Here is a 10799-nt window from a genome sequence, read left to right as displayed (position 1 = left end):
TCTGTCTGTCTGTCTGTGTGTCTGTCTGTCTGTCTGTCTGTCTGTGATGCCTCACACTGATCTTCTTCCTCTCTCTTTCTGTTCCCTATTCTCCTCCCTTCCCCCCGCCCCTCCATCACCATCATCATCATCACCCCCCTCTTCTCTTCCTCCTCCTCCTCTTTTCCTCCTCCTCTCATCCTCCTCCTCTCCTCCTCCTCTCCAGGGTATCTGGTCTTGTGTCCACGGGGTCCATATAGAGTTAAAGAAGAAGCCTCCAGAGTTAGACTTCTCTCCTCAGGCCAACATGTTACACCTTCTGAAGTCAGCTAAGAAGATCAGCCTGTCTTCTTCTCCTAAACGCTCCCCGGCCCTGCTGCAGCCCGGTATCATCAACATGATGAAAGGTATGATAAACCTCTAACCTCTAACCCCTGACCTCACATCTCTAACCCAGCAAAAAACTAATAGAATTACAGGAACTTTTCCAAAAAATACCTGGTTAGAGGATTTCAAATTCCCTGGGAATATTCCAACCGGAACTTCAGGGAAATTTGGGGAATTTTATCAGGAAATTAAAAGGAAAATCTGCAATTGTTACTTACATTTTTTTTACTTTTAAAATAAATTCATGATATATATCCTTTGATTTTTAAAGAATGTAACTTAAAAATGCCTCATCAGCTTATTTCAACTGTCGTACCGAATGATGTATATAAATCTTGAACTGCTGATGCTATGAAAGGCTTTGAAGGTACAAGTCGGCCATATTGGCACTCCCAATGCAAATTTACACTCATTTAAGTGTTTTTTTGTTGTTGTAAAGGGCACAGTAACATTAGTCATCTCTAACAATTATACTTTTACTTTTTTTTTTTTAAATATATATGTTTTGCATTTGTTATAGTAATGATTAGCTAACATAATATAATTTAAAAGTATCTATTAAAGTGTCTGTAGAAGAAAGGTAGACATAATAAATGTAGTAATAACAGAGTCCCACAGTAGAGGTGTAGACATAATAAATGTAGTAACAGAGTCCCACAGTAGAGGTATAGACATAATAAATGTAGTAACAGAGTCCCACAGTAGAGGTGTAGACATAATAAATGTAGTAACAGAGCCCCACAGTAGAGGTGTAGACATAATAAATGTAGTAACCGAGCCCCACAGTAGAGGTATAGACATAATAAATGTAGTAATAACAGAGTCCCACAGTAGAGGTGTAGACATAATAAATGTAGTAACAGAGTCCCACAGTAGAGGTGTAGACATAATAAATGTAGTAACAACCCCACAGTAGAGGTGTAGACATAATAAATGTAGTAACAGAGCCCCACAGTAGAGGTGTAGACATAATAAATGTAGTAACAGAGTCCCACAGTAGAGGTGTAGACATAATAAATGTAGTAACAGAGTCCCACAGTAGAGGTATAGACATAATAAATGTAGTAACAGAGTCCCACAGTAGAGGTGTAGACATAATAAATGTAGTAACAGAGTCCCACAGTAGAGGTGTAGACATAATAAATGTAGTAATAACAGAGTCCCACAGTAGAGGTGTAGACATAATAAATGTAGTAACAACCCCACAGTAGAGGTGTAGACATAATAAATGTAGTAACAGAGTCCCACAGTAGAGGTATAGACATAATAAATGTAGTAATAACAGAGTCCCACAGTAGAGGTGTAGACATAATAAATGTAGTAACAGAGTCCCACAGTAGAGGTATAGACATAATAAATGTAGTAACAGAGTCCCACAGTAGAGGTGTAGACATAATAAATGTAGTAACAACCCCACAGTAGAGGTGTAGACATAATAAATGTAGTAATAACAGAGTCCCACAGTAGAGGTGTAGACATAATAAATGTAGTAACAGAGTCCCACAGTAGAGGTGTAGACATAATAAATGTAGTAACAGAGCCCCACAGTAGAGGTGTAGACATAATAAATGTAGTAACAACCCCACAGTAGAGGTGTAGACATAATAAATGTAGTAACAGAGCCCCACAGTAGAGGTGTAGACATAATAAATGTAGTAACAGAGTCCCACAGTAGAGGTATAGACATAATAAATGTAGTAACAGAGTCCCACAGTAGAGGTGTAGACATAATAAATGTAGTAACAGAGTCCCACAGTAGAGGTGTAGACATAATAAATGTAGTAACAGAGTCCCACAGTAGAGGTATAGACATAATAAATGTAGTAATAACAGAGTCCCACAGTAGAGGTGTAGACATAATAAATGTAGTAACAGAGTCCCACAGTAGAGGTATAGACATAATAAATGTAGTAACAGAGTCCCACAGTAGAGGTGTAGACATAATAAATGTAGTAACAGAGTCCCACAGTAGAGGTGTAGACATAATAAATGTAGTAACAGAGTCCCACAGTAGAGGTGTAGACATAATAAATGTAGTAACAGAGTCCCACAGTAGAGGTATAGACATAATAAATGTAGTAACAGAGTCCCACAGTAGAGGTGTAGACATAATAAATGTAGTAACAGAGTCCCACAGTAGAGGTATAGACATAATAAATGTAGTAACAGAGTCCCACAGTAGAGGTGTAGACATAATAAATGTAGTAACAACCCCACAGTAGAGGTGTAGACATAATAAATGTAGTAACCGAGCCCCACAGTAGAGGTATAGACATAATAAATGTAGTAATAACAGAGTCCCACAGTAGAGGTGTAGACATAATAAATGTAGTAACAGAGTCCCACAGTAGAGGTGTAGACATAATAAATGTAGTAACAGAGCCCCACAGTAGAGGTGTAGACATAATAAATGTAGTAACAGAGTCCCACAGTAGAGGTATAGACATAATAAATGTAGTAACAGAGTCCCACAGTAGAGGTGTAGACATAATAAATGTAGTAACAGAGTCCCACAGTAGAGGTGTAGACATAATAAATGTAGTAATAACAGAGTCCCACAGTAGAGGTGTAGACATAATAAATGTAGTAACAACCCCACAGTAGAGGTGTAGACATAATAAATGTAGTAACAGAGCCCCACAGTAGAGGTGTAGACATAATAAATGTAGTAACAGAGTCCCACAGTAGAGGTGTAGACATAATAAATGTAGTAACAGAGTCCCACAGTAGAGGTGTAGACATAATAAATGTAGTAACAGAGTCCCACAGTAGAGGTGTAGACATAATAATGTAGTAACAGAGTCCCACAGTAGAGGTATAGACATAATAAATGTAGTAACAGAGCCCCACAGTAGAGGTGTAGACATAATAAATGTAGTAACAGAGTCCCACAGTAGAGGTGTAGACATAATAAATGTAGTAACAGAGTCCCACAGTAGAGGTATAGACATAATAAATGTAGTAATAACAGAGTCCCACAGTAGAGGTGTAGACATAATAAATGTAGTAACAGAGTCCCACAGTAGAGGTATAGACATAATAAATGTAGTAACAGAGTCCCACAGTAGAGGTGTAGACATAATAAATGTAGTAACAGAGTCCCACAGTAGAGGTGTAGACATAATAAATGTAGTAACAGAGTCCCACAGTAGAGATGTAGACATAATAAATGTAGTAACAACCCCACAGTAGAGGTGTAGACATAATAAATGTAGTAACAGAGTCCCACAGTAGAGGTGTAGACATAATAAATGTAGTAACAGAGTCCCACAGTAGAGGTGTAGACATAATAAATGTAGTAACAGAGCCCCACAGTAGAGGTGTAGACATAATAAATGTAGTAATAACAGAGTCCCACAGTAGAGGTATAGACATAATAAATGTAGTAACAGAGTCCCACAGTAGAGGTGTAGACATAATAAATGTAGTAACAGAGTCCCACAGTAGAGGTGTAGACATAATAAATGTAGTAACAGAGTCCCACAGTAGAGGTGTAGACATAATAAATGTAGTAATAACAGAGTCCCACAGTAGAGGTGTAGACATAATAAATGTAGTAACAGAGTCCCACAGTAGAGGTGTAGACATAATAAATGTAGTAACAGAGTCCCACAGTAGAGGTATAGACATAATAAATGTAGTAACAGAGTCCCACAGTAGAGGTATAGACATAATAAATGTAGTAACAGAGTCCCACAGTAGAGGTGTAGACATAATAAATGTAGTAATAACAGAGTCCCACAGTAGAGGTGTAGACATAATAAATGTAGTAACAGAGCCCCACAGTAGAGGTATAGACATAATAAATGTAGTAACAGAGTCCCACAGTAGAGGTGTAGACATAATAAATGTAGTAACAGAGTCCCACAGTAGAGGTGTAGACATAATAAATGTAGTAACAGAGTCCCACAGTAGAGGTGTAGACATAATAAATGTAGTAACAGAGTCCCACAGTAGAGGTGTAGACATAATAAATGTAGTAACAGAGTCCCACAGTAGAGGTGTAGACATAATAAATGTAGTAACAGAGTCCCACAGTAGAGGTGTAAACATAATAAATGTAGTAACAACCCCACAGTAGAGGTGTAGACATAATAAATGTAGTAACAGAGTCCCACAGTAGAGGTGTAGACATAATAAATGTAGTAACAGAGTCCCACAATAGAGGTGTAGACATAATAAAGGGGAAGAGTTGATAACATAGTGCACTACGTTCTCTCTAAGGACCAGGGGGAAAGGTGACAACATAGTACACTACTTTCTCTCTAAAGACCAAGGGAAGAGTTGACAAAATAGTACACTACTTTCTCTTGTACACTAAGGACCAGAAGAAGAGTTGCAGGGGAGAGGTGAAGAAAGAGCCTATTTGAAAGCTAGAAAACAATGAGTAGCTTGCAGCACCATTGATTTGTTTAAAGTAACTCTCTTGTTAGAAAAGGTTGGTGACCCCTACAATAGATTATAGATGTTATATATTATATCTAATATTTATATATAGATGTTATAGTGTCTCCAGGTGGTCTCTATAGATTATAGATGTTATACTGTCTCCAGGTGGTCTCTATAGAATATAGATGTTATACTGTCTCCAGGTGGTCTCTATAGATTATAGATGTTATACTGTCTCCAGGAGGTCTCTATAGAATATAGATGTTATACTGTCTCCAGGTCGTCTCTATAGATTATAGATGTTATACTGTCTCTAGGAGGTCTCTATAGGTTGTAGATGTTATACTGTCTCCAGGTGGTCTCTATAGATTATAGATGTTATACTGTCTCCAAGAGGTCTCTATAGATTATAGATGTTATGCTGTCTCCAGGTGGTCTCTATAGATTATAGATGTTATATATTATATCTAATATTTATATATAGATGTTATACTGTCTCCAGGAGGTCTCTATAGAATATAGATGTTATACTGTCTCCAGGTCGTCTCTATAGATTATAGATGTTATACTGTCTCTAGGAGGTCTCTATAGGTTGTAGATGTTATACTGTCTCCAGGTGGTCTCTATAGATTATAGATGTTATACTGTCTCCAAGAGGTCTCTATAGATTATAGATGTTATGCTGTCTCCAGGTGGTCTCTATAGATTATAGATGTTATATATTACATCTAATATTTATATATAGATGTTATATATTATATCTAATATTTATATATTGATGTTATATATTATATCTAATATTTATATATAGATGTTATACTGTCTCCAGGTGGTCTCTATAGATTATAGATGTTATACTGTCTCCAGGTGGTCTCTATAGATTATAGATGTTATACTGTCTCCAGGTGGTCTCTATAGATTATAGATGTTATACTGTCTCCAGGTGGTCTCTATAGATTATAGATGTTAAACTGTCTCCAGGTGGTCTCTATAGATTATAGATGTTATACTGTCTCCAGGAGGTCTCTGTAGATTATAGATGTTATACTGTCTCCAGGTGGTCTCTATAGATTATAGATGTTATATATTACATCTAATATTTATATATAGATGTTATATATTATATCTAATATTTATATATTGATGTTATATATTATATCTAATATTTATATATAGATGTTATACTGTCTCCAGGTGGTCTCTATAGAATATAGATGTTATACTGTCTCCAGGTGGTCTCTATAGATTATAGATGTTATACTGTCTCCAGGTGGTCTCTATAGATTATAGATGTTATACTGTCTCCAGGTGGTCTCTATAGATTATAGATGTTATACTGTCTCCAGGTGGTCTCTATAGATTATAGATGTTAAACTGTCTCCAGGTGGTCTCTATAGATTATAGATGTTATACTGTCTCCAGGAGGTCTCTGTAGATTATAGATGTTATACTGTCTCCAGGAGGTCTCTGTAGATTATAGATGTTATACTGTCTCCAGGTGGTCTCTATAGATTATAGATGTTATACAGTCTCCAGGAGGCCTCTATAGATTATAGATGTTATACTGTCTCCAGGTGTTCTCTATAGATTATAGATGTTATATATTATATATAATATTTATATACAGATGTTATACTGTCTCCAGGAGGTCTCTGTAGATTATAGATGTTATACTGTCTCCAGGAGGTCTCTGTAGATTATAGATGTTATACTGTCTCCAGGTGGTCTCTATAGATTATAGATGTTATACTGTCTCCGGTGGTCTCTATAGATTATAGATGTTATACTGTCTCCAGGAGGTCTCTATAGATTATAGATGTTATACTGTCTCTAGGAGGTCTCTATAGATTATAGATGTTATACTGTCTCCAGGTGGTCTCTATAGATTATAGATGTTATACTGTCTCCAGGAAGTCTCTGTAGATTATAGATGTTATACAGTCTCCAGGAGGCCTCTATAGATTATAGATGTTATACTGTCTCCAGGTGGTCTCTGTAGATTATAGATGTTATACTGTCTCCAGGAGGTTTCTGTAGATTATAGATGTTATACTGTCTCCAGGAGGTCTCTGTAGATTATAGATGTTATACTGTCTCCAGGAGGTCTCTGTAGATTATAGATGTTATACTGTCTCCAGGTGGTCTCTGTAGATTATAGATGTTATACTGTCTCCAGGTGGTCTCTATAGATTATAGATGTTATACTGTCTCCAGGAAGTCTCTGTAGATTATAGATGTTATACTGTCTCCAGGAGGCCTCTATAGATTATAGATGTTATACTGTCTCCAGGTGGTCTCTGTAGATTATAGATGTTATACTGTCTCCAGGAGGTTTCTGTAGATTATAGATGTTATACTGTCTCCAGGAGGTCTCTGTAGATTATAGATGTTATACTGTCTCCAGGAGGTCTCTGTAGATTATAGATGTTATACTGTCTCCAGGTGGTCTCTGTAGATTATAGATGTTATACTGTCTCCGGTGGTCTCTATAGATTATAGATGTTATACTGTCTCCAGGAGGTCTCTATAGATTATAGATGTTATACTGTCTCTAGGAGGTCTCTATAGATTATAGATGTTATACTGTCTCCAGGTGGTCTCTATAGATTATAGATGTTATACTGTCTCCAGGAAGTCTCTGTAGATTATAGATGTTATACAGTCTCCAGGAGGCCTCTATAGATTATAGATGTTATACTGTCTCCAGGTGGTCTCTATAGATTATAGATGTTATATATTAAATATAATATTTATATATAGATGTTATACTGTCTCCAGGAGGTCTCTGTAGATTATAGATGTTATACTGTCTCCAGGAGGTCTCTGTAGATTATAGATGTTATACTGTCTCCAGGTGGTCTCTATAGATTATAGATGTTATACTGTCTCCAGGTGGTGTCTGTAGATTATAGATGGTATACTGTCTCCAGGAGGTCTCTATAGATTATAGATGTTATATTGTCTCTAGGAGGTCTCTATAGATTACAGATGTTATACTGTCTCCAGGTGGTCTCTATAGATTATAGATGTTATACTGTCTCCAGGAGGTCTCTGTAGATTATAGATGTTATACAGTCTCCAGGAGGCCTCTATAGATTATAGATGTTATACTGTCTCCAGGTGGTCTCTATAGATTATAGATGTTATATATTATATCTAATATTTATATTTAGATGTTATACTGTCTCCAGGAGGTCTCTCTAGATTATAGATGTTATACTGTCTCCAGGAGGTCTCTGTAGATTATAGATGTTATACTGTCTCCAGGTGGTCTCTATAGATTATAAATGTTATACTCTCTCCAGGTGGTCTCTATAGATTATAGATGTTATACTGTCTCCAGGTGGTCTCTATAGATTATAGATGTTATACTGTCTCCAGGTGGTCTCTATAGATTATAGATGTTATACTGTCTCCAGGTGGTCTCTATAGATTATAGATGTTATACTGTCTCCAGGAGGTCTCTATAGATTATAGATGTTATACTGTCTTCAGGCGGTCTCTATAGATTATAGATGTTATACTGTCTCCAGGTGGTCTCTGTAGATTATAGATGTTATACTGTCTCCAGGTGGTCTCTATAGATTATTGATGTTATACTGTCTCCACGTAGTCTCTATAGATTATAGATGTTATACTGTCTCCAGGTGGTCTCTATAGATTATAGATGTTATACTGTCTCTTGGTGGTCTCTATAGATTATAGATGTTATACTGTCTCCAGTTGGTCTCTATAGATTATAGATGTTATACTGTCTCCAGGTTGTCTCTATAGATTATAGATGTTATACTGTCTCCAGGAGGTCTCTGTAGATTATAGATGTTATACTGTCTCCAGGTAGTCTCTATAGATTATAGTTGTTAAACTGTCTCCAGGTGGTCTCTATAGATTGTAGATGTTATACTGTCTCCAGGTGGTCTCTATAGATTATAGATGTTATACTGTCTCCAGGTGGTCTCTATAGATTATAGATGTTATACTGTCTCCAGGTTGTCTCTATTGATTATAGATGTTATACTGTCTCCAGGTTGTCTCTATAGATTATATATGTTAATCTTTTTCCAGGTGGTCTCTATAGATTATAGATGTTATACTGTCTCCAGGTAGTCTCTATAGATTATAGATGTTATACTGTCTCCAGGTGTTCTCTATAGATTATAGATGTTATACTGTCTCCAGGTGGTCTCTATAGATTATATATGTTAATCTGTCTCCAGTTGGTCTCTATAGATTATAGATGTTATACTGTCTCCAGGTAGTCTCTATAGATTATAGATGTTATACTGTCTCCAGGAGGTCTCTATAGATTATAGATGTTATACTGTCTCCAGGTGGTCTCTATAGATTATAGATGTTATACTGTCTCCAGGTGGTCTCTATAGTTTATAGATGTTATACTGTCTCTCCTCTAGGTAACTCTGTCGTCAGTCTGTCTCCTAAAGGCCAGGGTGGTCTCTATAGCAACACTTCCACTCTACAGGGCTTCCTGGGTCGGCACAAAGACCTGCTGAATAACTCCTCCCCAGGCCCGTACCCAGGGATACCCAAACACCACCCCCTCAACCTCAACGATGCTAACCCCAACAACATAGAGGTCAGCGTTACCGCCGACAATGGCAAACCCCGCCCCCCCCGGCCTGGCCGGCCCCGCTTCCAAACCCCGCGCCCTATGGAAGAAGAGCGTGGAGACGCTGAAACAAGGACCAATCCCGTTGTCCGGTCCCGCTGGTGGTCCCGCCTCTGGATCTGCTGGCTCCGCCCCTGTCCCGGGCCCTGCAACAATGAAGAGCCAGCGTTACCTCCCAGAAGACCCACCCCATTCTGACATCTCTGAGTGTTCCAGCCGGCCCCCCTCCTACATGGAGTCAGATCTGGGGGGGCCCAGGATGGGGATGGGGGGGTTCAAACCCCCAAAAGACGGACTGAAGAAACGCCCGGTGGGGGGGATGGGAGGAATAGGGGGGGGAGGCGGCAGTGGGAGGAGTCACGAGAAGATCTATTCCATAGACTCAGACCAGTCCAGTTTACACTCCGCCCCGCTCTACCAGAGAGACAGCCTCCAGGAACCCCCTGACCTCACACACACGCACTCCGACCTCAGACACTCTCACTTGGAGCACTCCAACACACACTCCGTGGACGCTTCCATCCTGCAGCTGAGCGCCACTCTGCTGCACCACAGCCACTCTGCGGATGCTGACCTCCACTCTCTGAAGGACAAGAAGTACAGCACCTACAAACACACCAGCACTGGAGCTGCCTCCTCCAGCAAAGACAAGAACAGTAAGTATTAATGTAGTATAACTATAGTACTATAACGGTATTAATATAGTAGAAGTATGGTATTATAGAAGTATTATTGTAGTTTTACTGTAGTATAACTATAGTATTATAGAAGTATTACTGTAGTAAAGCCGTAGAATTATAGAAAATAGAAGAATAGAACTGTAGTAGTGTAGTATAACTATAGTATTATAGAAGCACATCACCTACAAACACACCAGCTCTAGAGCTGCCTCCTCCACGAGGGACAAGAACAGTAAGTATTACTGTAGTATTACTGTAGTATTATAAAAGTAGTAATGTAGTATTACTATAGAATTATAGAAGTACAGCACCTACAAACACAACAACACTGGAGATGCCTCCTCCAGCAAGGCCAAGAACAGAAAGTATTAATGTTGTATTACTGCAGTATGATAAAATTATTACTGTGGTATTACTGTATTTTAATTCTAGTATTATAGATGTATTACTGTATTATTACAGTGCTATGGCTGTAGTGTTATAGAAGTATTATATAATTATTACTGTAGTATTACTGTAGTATAGCTGTAGTATTATAGAAGTATTACTGTTGTATAACTATAGTATTATAGAAGTACACAACTTACAAACACACCAGCACTGGAACTGCCTCCGCCAGCAAGGACAAGAACAGTAAGTATTATTGTAGTATAACTGTAGTATTATAGAAGTATTAGTGTAGTAAAACTATAGTATTATAGAAGTACAGCACCTACAAACACACCAGAACTGGAGCT

General features: G+C 38.0%; 1 pseudogene; it reads left to right on the top strand.

The window, feature by feature from the left end:
• The first annotated feature begins 205 nt into the window (after window positions 1-205).
• Window positions 206-10799, top strand: part of LOC115190174 (glutamate receptor ionotropic, NMDA 2A-like) — a 13858-nt pseudogene continuing 3264 nt past the window's right edge.

Source organism: Salmo trutta, unplaced genomic scaffold, assembly GCF_901001165.1.
Source record: "Salmo trutta unplaced genomic scaffold, fSalTru1.1, whole genome shotgun sequence".
Classification (NCBI taxonomy): Eukaryota; Metazoa; Chordata; class Actinopteri; order Salmoniformes; family Salmonidae; genus Salmo; species Salmo trutta.
Note: the sequence above shows the minus strand (reverse complement) of the source record. Positions and strands in the feature narration are given on the sequence as shown.